Source organism: Leguminivora glycinivorella, chromosome Z (assembly GCF_023078275.1).
Source record: "Leguminivora glycinivorella isolate SPB_JAAS2020 chromosome Z, LegGlyc_1.1, whole genome shotgun sequence".
NCBI lineage: Eukaryota > Metazoa > Arthropoda > Insecta > Lepidoptera > Tortricidae > Leguminivora > Leguminivora glycinivorella.
In genome coordinates this window covers 26,447,054-26,456,624 of record NC_062998.1, presented here as the reverse complement: position 1 = coordinate 26,456,624, position 9,571 = coordinate 26,447,054, and the positions used below count along the sequence as shown (strand labels likewise).

At 38.6% G+C, this 9,571-nt stretch overlaps 1 protein-coding gene across 1 annotated transcript in view; it reads left to right on the top strand.

The window, feature by feature from the left end:
- The first annotated feature begins 706 nt into the window (after positions 1-706).
- Positions 707-9,571, top strand: part of LOC125240703 (neuroligin-4, Y-linked-like) — a 97,864-nt gene continuing 88,999 nt past the window's right edge. The window contains exon 1 of the mRNA XM_048148721.1: positions 707-938. The gene's annotated coding sequence lies outside the window, so the exon portion shown is untranslated. The remainder of the gene's footprint in view (positions 939-9,571) is intronic.

Genomic DNA, 9,571 nt, shown 5'->3' with positions numbered 1-9,571 from the left:
TAATTTTCGGGGTGTGTACGGTTGTGTTGGTCTCGGCGAGGCTTGATTCAGAACGCGCATGCGTGCTGTCGCCGACTCGAGGCGAATCGTGTAGGGCGTACACATTTTTCCATCCTCTTTGTTCAAGTCTCCCAGTGTACTTGTGCTTGCACATATAGTAGTATATTTTGTATTAATAACATATAAAAGTCCTAAGAAGGCATTTGACTATTATGTAACTATTCACACATATATTTATCTCCGGCGGTAATAAAGTCCATGTTGCAATTAATCAATATCAAGCGCTTGCGTAAAGCTTTTTGATTGGACTTTTTGTATTTAAAATTACAACAAGTGACTGGATCATAACAGCTTATGTGTAAAATTATAATAATATTATACCACTACCTATGTCTCAAAATGTATGTAATTAAAAATAGTTTATTTTCTTCAATTATTGTTCAATAAAGTAAAAAAGTATGAAAAAAAAAACATGGCTACCCTAACTGCAGCCTCCAGAACCCGAGGAGGTTTGATATTGACCTATACGTATTACGAGTACTCTCACTATGCTCTCTTTCAGGCTGTGTGAGCAAGATAGCTATATTTCTGCCTGAAAATTGTCTATGTTAGAAAGAGTTAGTTGTATCTGGGTAGTCAGCCAGGTCTTGCTCAGTCCAGTATATTTGAAACGTCGGTGTGTTGTGGTCCTGCGTGGTAGCGGCGTTGTGGAAATCAAAGCGCGTGTACATCATTTTCATGAACTTGTAACTTGTTAAGGCATTAATAAAGTGTTGTAAGGAAAAATACTTTGTGGAAGTGTTGCAAAACATTTATGATTTTTCGGTAAACGTACATGGACACCAGCCCGGTGAAAAAACGCTTCAGTAGTGTCAGTGGAACTATATTTTTCTTATGAATCAGTAGTTTACGTCTCTCTCAGGAGCAATTTATGAAATGTAAGTATATTTGAATGTTACGATTAACTTTTGTTTTTCGGCGCCGATATTATTTTAATTAGACTTGGGTTTATTTTTCTTACTAAATAAAGCTAGCATTCCTGCGAATTTTTTGCAACGCGAATGTCTAATATACCTATGTTACTTAGCTAGCGACACCCATTCTTCGAGCGAAGAAATCTGTTTTTAACAGGAGCCTACTTTTTCCAATTTCTTGTTCGTTTTTATTAGGGTGAGGACTGATTTTATCAAGCCATTATGAGAACTTTATTAAATTAATAACATCAAATGCCACAACAGTGATCGTATTAATTGTACATCTAAATAAACAAGATGAATGTATAAATAATAATAAAATATACTCTGTAGTTAGCTCACATGTCTAAAACAACAATTTAAATTTTTAATTGAGTAGTTGAATTACGATTGATTTTATTTGTACCTATAACAAACTAATTAAATTGTGACTTTACTATTGCCAGTTTAACAAAGAATGAAGAGAAATTTCGGGTTAAAGAAATTTATTATCTCATAAGAAATTTTACATTTCACTTAATGAGTATTAGATACATATCTTAGTTAATTCACTAGTACGCAGCACGGCAGCATATAGGTTCACATTTCTTAATGATAAAATTTAAAGTTCATAAATCATAATTAATGTACATCAGTAATTACAAAATGTCATTGTACTTAACAAGTCAAAGTACTTATAAAATTTTCGTCATAATAAAACGACGGTACCATAATCTAACTTAATAAAGTAATTTCATGCTGGTATCTTTTTCAGACATATTCAGATACTTAGGTACCTACCTAACACAATTTTGTATGTATACATGTCGCTATTCGTTATCAATTATCATTATTTATGTAAGTAGGTACTTGGTTACTCTCATCACGAGTATGTCATCGATAACGTAATCGCAACTGCATCTAGATTATAGAAACTACTTTTTTAATACAGGTGCTCAAAAAGTGCCCGTTTTTTGGCTGTTTAGCGTGCGAGAAGTTGGTTTTTACGCACTAGTTCGTAAAAAGTACGCGTTCCATTTTACGACTACTTACCGAGTTGTTTTAATATTAGTCTAGTTTACTAAGACGGAATAAAACTATAAACATACTATTAAGGCATTAATATTTAAAACATTGATATTTCCTATGTAATTGTTTACTTTTAGTCATATTATACATAAATTACATAATTAATAAAATGGTTTATATTTTGAAAAAATAGGTCACAATGAGTCGTGTAAACAGAATGGAACGAAACGCGTCTTCTGTCAAATTAAGAGTTGTCTCTTAATGCAAGCACGTTCAAAAACCTTAATATGTTACGCGATTTGTCATAATTATTTAATGTTATTTGCAATATATCGAGGCATAAATGGGTCGATTGAATTAAAATATTAGTATACATTAAACAATCGTCCCAAACTCGTGAAGTAATGACATATTTCTCGACAGATTTCTACTTATAACGAAATGTACTATTTCAGTATAGATGGTGTTTTTTTACGCACTAGTGCGAGAAGTGGTTCATTATATGCCAGGTCCAAACTTCGGAGGGCCATCTGTACTGAAAAACGTCGTACGATACATGTGCGAAATGGAAATTCGTAACTCGTGTGGATTTAAAACACCCTTCGGTCGTGTTTTAATTTGTCGCCACTCGTTTCGAATTTACTTTTTTCGCACTAGTATCGTAATGTGCTGTTATAAATGAGCTTACTCTTGGCCACAGACTAGCCAAAGGCAAAGACGTAGCCTACGATGGAGTGAGCTCGCCCAGAAGATGTCTTACGGTAAATAGAGTCAGGCTAAGATAAGTTCGCAACGATTTTGATAGTCCCGCCTCTGCAAAGGTTAAGTAAACGTCATAATTCAATTTGTCTTCGACTGACTGTTCAAGGGTATAGGAAGATTTAATAATCGCAGCAATGCCACCAAGAACTATTAACCCAGTTCGTTGTTTGTTCATTTCAAAGTTAGGTAATTCAAAACCTTTTAAACATGCTTGAAAAGCAAAACGGATATTGAAAATAAATAGATATCTATTTATTTTCAACTGCGAAATTGCATGGAGAAAATATGAATCAATTCATTGATAAATTCGCCATGCACTTTTGCAGCCCACTTTTCTATGTATGTATTTATCTACATATTTATGTATGTATATCTTCGCCTAGCACCCATAGTACAAGCTTTGCTAAGCTTGAGGCTAGGTTGTTCTGTGTAAGGAGTTCCTCAATTTAATATTTTCCAAGTAGGTAACTATAGGTATAATTTTTTTCATTAATAATTATATAAATAAAAAATAAAAAAAATAAAATGCATTTATTTCAGACAAACAAGGTCCATATTTTGTTAGTATAACTTAACCTAAAACATAAAACTATGGTTAACTTAAAAATAATCTTAAATAACTAACTTAGGTACTAGAGATAAGTGGAGAGAGGACCAGTGCTTGATGAGGCCACTGTCCCATCTCTCAGCAACTACGCTCAGGAGGCTGTGGCGGCTATCGCGCACCCTGCGCAGCGTCGCGGCGCAGCGCTTACGCAGCGTCGCATGGAACCCGTCCACATGCGCGTCCGCGAACATGCCGGACGCGCTGCAGTGCCGCGGCAGCCGCAACAACACCCTGAACGCGTCATTATATTGTACGCGCATGGCGTTAAACGTCCTTTGCGTGTACCGAGTCCACAGGCTGCAGGTGTACAGCGATGTACAGAAAGCTCGAAATAATGTGATTTTCACTTGCGCTGTACACCTGCTAAACCTGCGAGCTATCATGTTGGCCCTGACGGCCAACGCTCTCCTCTCCCTCTCAATGTCCGCGTCATCACGGAAATCGTCGGTTACCAAGTGCCCAAGGTATTTAAATGATGAAACCCTTTTCAGCTGCATGCCATTCAAACGAATGGGTGGGATGTGTGATGGGCACTTGCTTCCCGCTTTGAACACCATAAATTCGCTTTTAGTCACATTATATTTAAGGTTATGCGCACGGGCATATACCTCACACCTCTCAATAAGCAATCTCAGACCGCCAATCGATGGGCTCAACAGTACCATGTCATCGGCATAGCTAATGTTATTGAAACAAACCCGATCTATATGACAACCGACACGTGTACTGCTGAGCTCACCAATCAGGGCATCGATATACAAATTAAAAAGCTTAGGTGAGGTTAGCCCCCCCTGCCGCATCCCGCACTCCAGACCATACTCGTCCGACAACTCACTACCCCAGCGAATACAATTTCGCTGGCCACCATACCAACACCTGAATATGCGCGTAAGTTCCATAGGAAAATGCACTTCGTCAAGCTTCTTCCACAATAAATCATAGTTAACAAGATCGAAGGCTTTGGATAGATCGAGGAAACACGCATATACAGGTGTCTTTCTTCGTGTGTAGTACTCAACGGCTTGCTTTAGACAGATGATGGCACTTTCGGTGGATAAACCAGGTCGAAAGCCGAACTGAGCATCATGTAACATTACACATTTGTCCAATTGTACATTGAGCAAGCCGTCGAGCACCCTAGCCACTATTGTCGCTAACGATATAGGCCTATATTTAGCCTTATTGGATATGTCACCCGTTTTATTTTTGACAATAGGCACTACAATGGTTTTGGTCAAATCAGATGGCAAGTACGAGTGACATATACAAAGGTTAAAGAACATTGCGAGTATGCGGGGCAGGTGAGGTCCAGCAAACAGCAGATGCTCGACACTTAAGTGATCGTGACCGTGCGACTTTCCCCTTTTCATATCTTTTATTATTTTTCTTACGTCATCTGCAGTGAAATGGACTTGAAAGTCACTCCCCTCCGATACCCCAAAATCGCGCAGCTGCTGCCGCCGGGCCCCGGTTGATGCAGCGGGTGGAACGCTGAAATGATCCTTAAATACATTCGCAATGCCCTTAGGGTCTGAAACTCCGTCTACGCTTACAGAAAGTCCAGGCCTAGTTTCCAACTTTTTTGTCATTTTCCAAAAATTTCGAAAATCATTTTTCTTGTGATGTGCGGCAAGTAAGTCCATTTTTATTTGGTCTTGATGATTTTGGACCCATCTGAGCTTAGACTTAAAGATTTTACGACTATGAGTCATTGCTTCAAAAACGGACCCACCATTCGGCTTACCACACGAAACCCAGTCCTGGAATCTAGCCCTGGCCTCCCTGTGCGCTTCGCTTACATGTTTGTTCCACCCTATGACTATCTTTTTTCGGCGGCCGGTACCTCCCGTGGTGACTTTGCTGTGTATCGAAGCCATAGATAACGCTGATACTATGTTAGAGTACATTTTATCTAATATCACACAATGCTCCGAGTTATTTAAGCAGTAGCCACCACAGCAGTTCCTTAAATCGGAAGGAAAATCAATAAATTTTAATACTTCATTACATTTATTTTCGTATTTTTCAATTTCGTCACATGTTCTCTCCCCCAAGTTACACTTTTTCCCTTAAATATTGCACAGTTATTATTAATGTACATCTTTGACTTAACAATATCAAAAAATTACATTTAATTACAATAGGATAATGGTCAGAACAATACACATCGTAATCAATGACAATATCTACAATAGCGTCCAAACCAGCCGACGTGGTTACGCAGTGATCCAGCCACCGCTTAGATCCGTTCATTTCACTCAGGTATGTGTGCGCGCTCGAGTCTATACCTAACTTAACGATGTCAGCACATATCCAGTCCCGTTCCGCACAAAAACTTAGCAATTCGTCATAAAACAGTTCGTGAGGGTGCGCGTTGAAATCTCCTAATAAGTAAACCGTTTCCACGCAATTTTCTTTCACTATAGCATCCATTGTACTAATACACTGTACGAAATCCTGCAAGTTATCTATAGAGTTATTCGGCATGTAAACACTGAACACTATAATGTGTTTATCACTTAACGTTATATCGATCGCGCTTATCCTAACGTTATCGCACTGAATAACCGACGTAGACGGAAAGAGCTTCTTACGCCACAGAAGCGCAGTACCGCCGTACGGCCTGCCGTGCAGCATTCCCGCCGTCGTATCCACTGCCGAGGTCCCGGTGCAGGCAAACTCGTCACTTACGGTGTTTAAATACGCTAGCTCACTTGGTATAAGCCAATGCTCTTGAATGGCTATTATATCCACCGTATTACACAGTTTTCTAATATCTTCAATAGATCGTTTAATGCTTCGACAGTTAAATGAGCACAGCGTTACTTCACTTAATCCCATAAATAAAATAAAATAAAAATTACGTTTGTTTGTTCGTAGTAGCACTCGTAGCACACGTAGCACCAGACGTAGCACTGGCGGCCATGCCCGGCGCGGTGTCGCGACCGGTATTGATGAGTACATGATTAGATGTAATAAATCGGCGAAATATTATTCCACGCGGCCACTAAGATTCATTTAAAAACATTTTTACTTTTTCTTGACACACATAAAACTTATACGCGTTATAGTTATTGCTTCTGTTTTTCATAACTATTTGTTCTAGTATCACTGTCTCACAGGTTTTCTCACGTATGTAGTCTATTATATCTGCTTTTGAGGTGTCTTTGTGTATGTTGGTAATGAGAATAGGTATCTTCGGTTCGGCAGCTTTGAATTTCGTGTTGGATTCGGCCTTGCCCAACATGCCTACACGACGATTTTTTGGTGCAGGTTTTGACTTCTTCACTACTTGCTTCCATTCTCCCCGTTTCGCTATGTCAGCAAAGCTCATAGCAGAGTCCATTTTCACTGGATTTAATAACTCCTTGCTTTCTACTTGCTCACCAGTGCATGACACTTGTGTACTCGGCGGCTGTTTAGTTGCAATGGCGGTCGGCGGGGGTGAGGAGCTCGGCGGAGATGGCGACGACGCAAGGTCCAGCGCATGCGCGCCCGTACAATCGTGAACTGCGCTAGCGCTGCTCGTAGGTTCGGCTGGTTTTCGTTTCGGCGAGTGCGACGGCGAGATTCCGTTTCTAAGCGGACTCGAGCGAGACATGTCTTGTTATCTTCATCGGCACATTCTATACTGTGAGAGGATAAGTGAAGACCCATTGGTCCGCTGTTTAAATATGCACCACGCCTAACGTTAACATTTAAATTCGAATGACTAACGTTTCTATAGAATGGGTCACTTTCGTTAGAGATCTTACGGCAGTCCATAGCGATCTTTTCCAAATTTTCAAACTGCTCCTGCGTAACATACCGTGCTTTTATGGTTTGCAGTTCATTTTTAAGCACTACTATATCTTTTAGAAGCGAAGTTAGATCCACAGAATCAAAGTCGATCGGGGGCAGCTTGTGTGAGTCCCTGGCCACAAATATTGGAAACTTGTCACATCGGCGTGTTTCTTGGCTGTGACAGACGCACGAGTGATCATATAAGGGTTCCGTTTTTCCTTTTTGAGGTACGGAACCCTAAAAAGCCACAATCTTAGTCAAGAAACCTACATATGTTGTACTTACAAATCCCGGAAACAAAATTACGATATTTATGATTACTCTTATAGTAACCTTTTAGTTCAGTTGAATTAATAATTATTATTTATTGTAATGTTGACATATAAATTTTTTTTTTTGACGAAACCCAATTACTACTACAGTATTTTTTTATTTTAATAGTGCGGAAAAAAGGAAGGTCGAAACGAGTGGCAATAAATTAAAACACGACCGAAGGGAGTGTTTTAAATCGACACGAGTCACGAATTTCCTTTTCGCACGTGTATCGTACGACGTTTTTCAGTACAGATCATCCTGCAGGTACAGATGCAGATGACCCTGCGAAGTTTCGACTTGACAAGAAATGATTATATGTCAGGTACTCGTGTCGATTTAAAACACTCCCGTCGGTCGTGTTTTAATTTATCGCCACTCGTTTCAAACTTCCTTTTTTAGGGTTCCGTAGTCAACTAGGAACCCTTAATAGTTTCGCCATGTCTGTCTGTCCGTCCGTCCGTCCGTCCGTCCGTCCGCGGATAATCTCAGTAACTGTAAGCACTAGAAAGCTGAAATTTGTTACTAATATGTATATCAATCACGCCAACAAAGTGCAAACAAAAAATGGAAAAAATGTTTTATTATTGATATTTTTTTTCATTCCAACCCCAATGTGTGATATATTGTTGGATAGGTATTTAATAATGAAGAAGGGTTTCCTAAGATCGTTGTTTGATAATATTAATATTTTTGAAAATAATCGCTCCTAAAGGAAAAAAAAGTGCGTCCCCCCCCTCTAACTTTTGAACCCTATGTTTAAAAAATATGAAAAAATCACCAAAGTAGAACTTTATAAAGACTTTCTAGGAAAATTGTTTTGAACTTGATAGGTTCAGTAGTTTTTGAGAAAAATACGAAAAACTATGGAACCCTACACTGAGCGTGGCCCGACACGCTCTTGGCCGGTTTTTTATGCACTTGTATCGGTAGTAGTGTACTATTTCAGTCACTGTTTGCGTTGATACAGTATATTATTACTTATGAACTTAAAAAAGTAATATCCCATTACTAGTTTTGAATAAAAACCTAACATGCAGCCAGCTGTTCAGTTCAGCTCACAAAATTTCATCGTATGGCCGCCATTCTCGTTGCAAAATTTAAATCTGAAGACAGACATTTTGTATACTGTGAGCGAAAAGAAAATACTCTCGTAATCACTTATTTACTGTCATGGTTCCTCTAAAAAAATAACATGGCAATTAAAAGGTAAAAAACACCTGAAATCATATTGAAAAATAGTAAGTCTTACTTTACGTCGTGGCGACGTCGAATCCACGGTCCACGTGGCAAAAATGACAAATTACATTATTTACTCGTAACTAATGGTATCATCGCAATTACTCATTTTACGTGGAATTGATGTAGCTAGTACGTGTTTTTACCCACTTTGAAGGATTCCACTTGAATTTGACATCGTGCATCGATTCGAGGTAACTCATTCTGGTCACGATTTGCGACCTTATCAACTGTAGAAAACTCTTATCCCAGCTTCGGTAGAGAAACGTTGTAAATGATACTTAATGTATGGCGACATTGAATTACCATGAAACGCCTCACAATAGTATATTATATAACGGTAACGTTATGATGGCTATAAAAGTTGAGTACCGCGGTTAGGTCACGAGGCTTGCCGAGTGGCCTAAGTAAGGTACTCAACTTTTATATCCTTCATAATGTTACGATTGTATACTATACTTTTTCTACGACAGCCAAATACATACCTATTCGAGAATAATAAAATGAGTTACTTACCTACTTCATATAATGAATGAGAACATTTGTGTGGATCTTAGCATTGAGTATTCTGTCCACAAGGTTGATGGCGAGAACTTGTTGCACAATTCTTCAAAATATGCCAACAACGCCGTTTCAGAGAAAGTTGAAACATTTTTTGCAATTTCCATGTCAAAACAATCATAACATTTTTGGTACGCTTTATCTGACTTTTCATGTAACAAATTGTCAGTCACTTTGAGCGCCCATAACCTTGATTTCTTCGGAAGTGCAGTTTTCACCAGAATCACTCATAATTACTTAAGTTTTTGCACAATAACGTCGAATTAAAACAAACTACACACCACCGAAATAGTTCAAATAGTTTCGTGAAAAGTTTACAAATGTC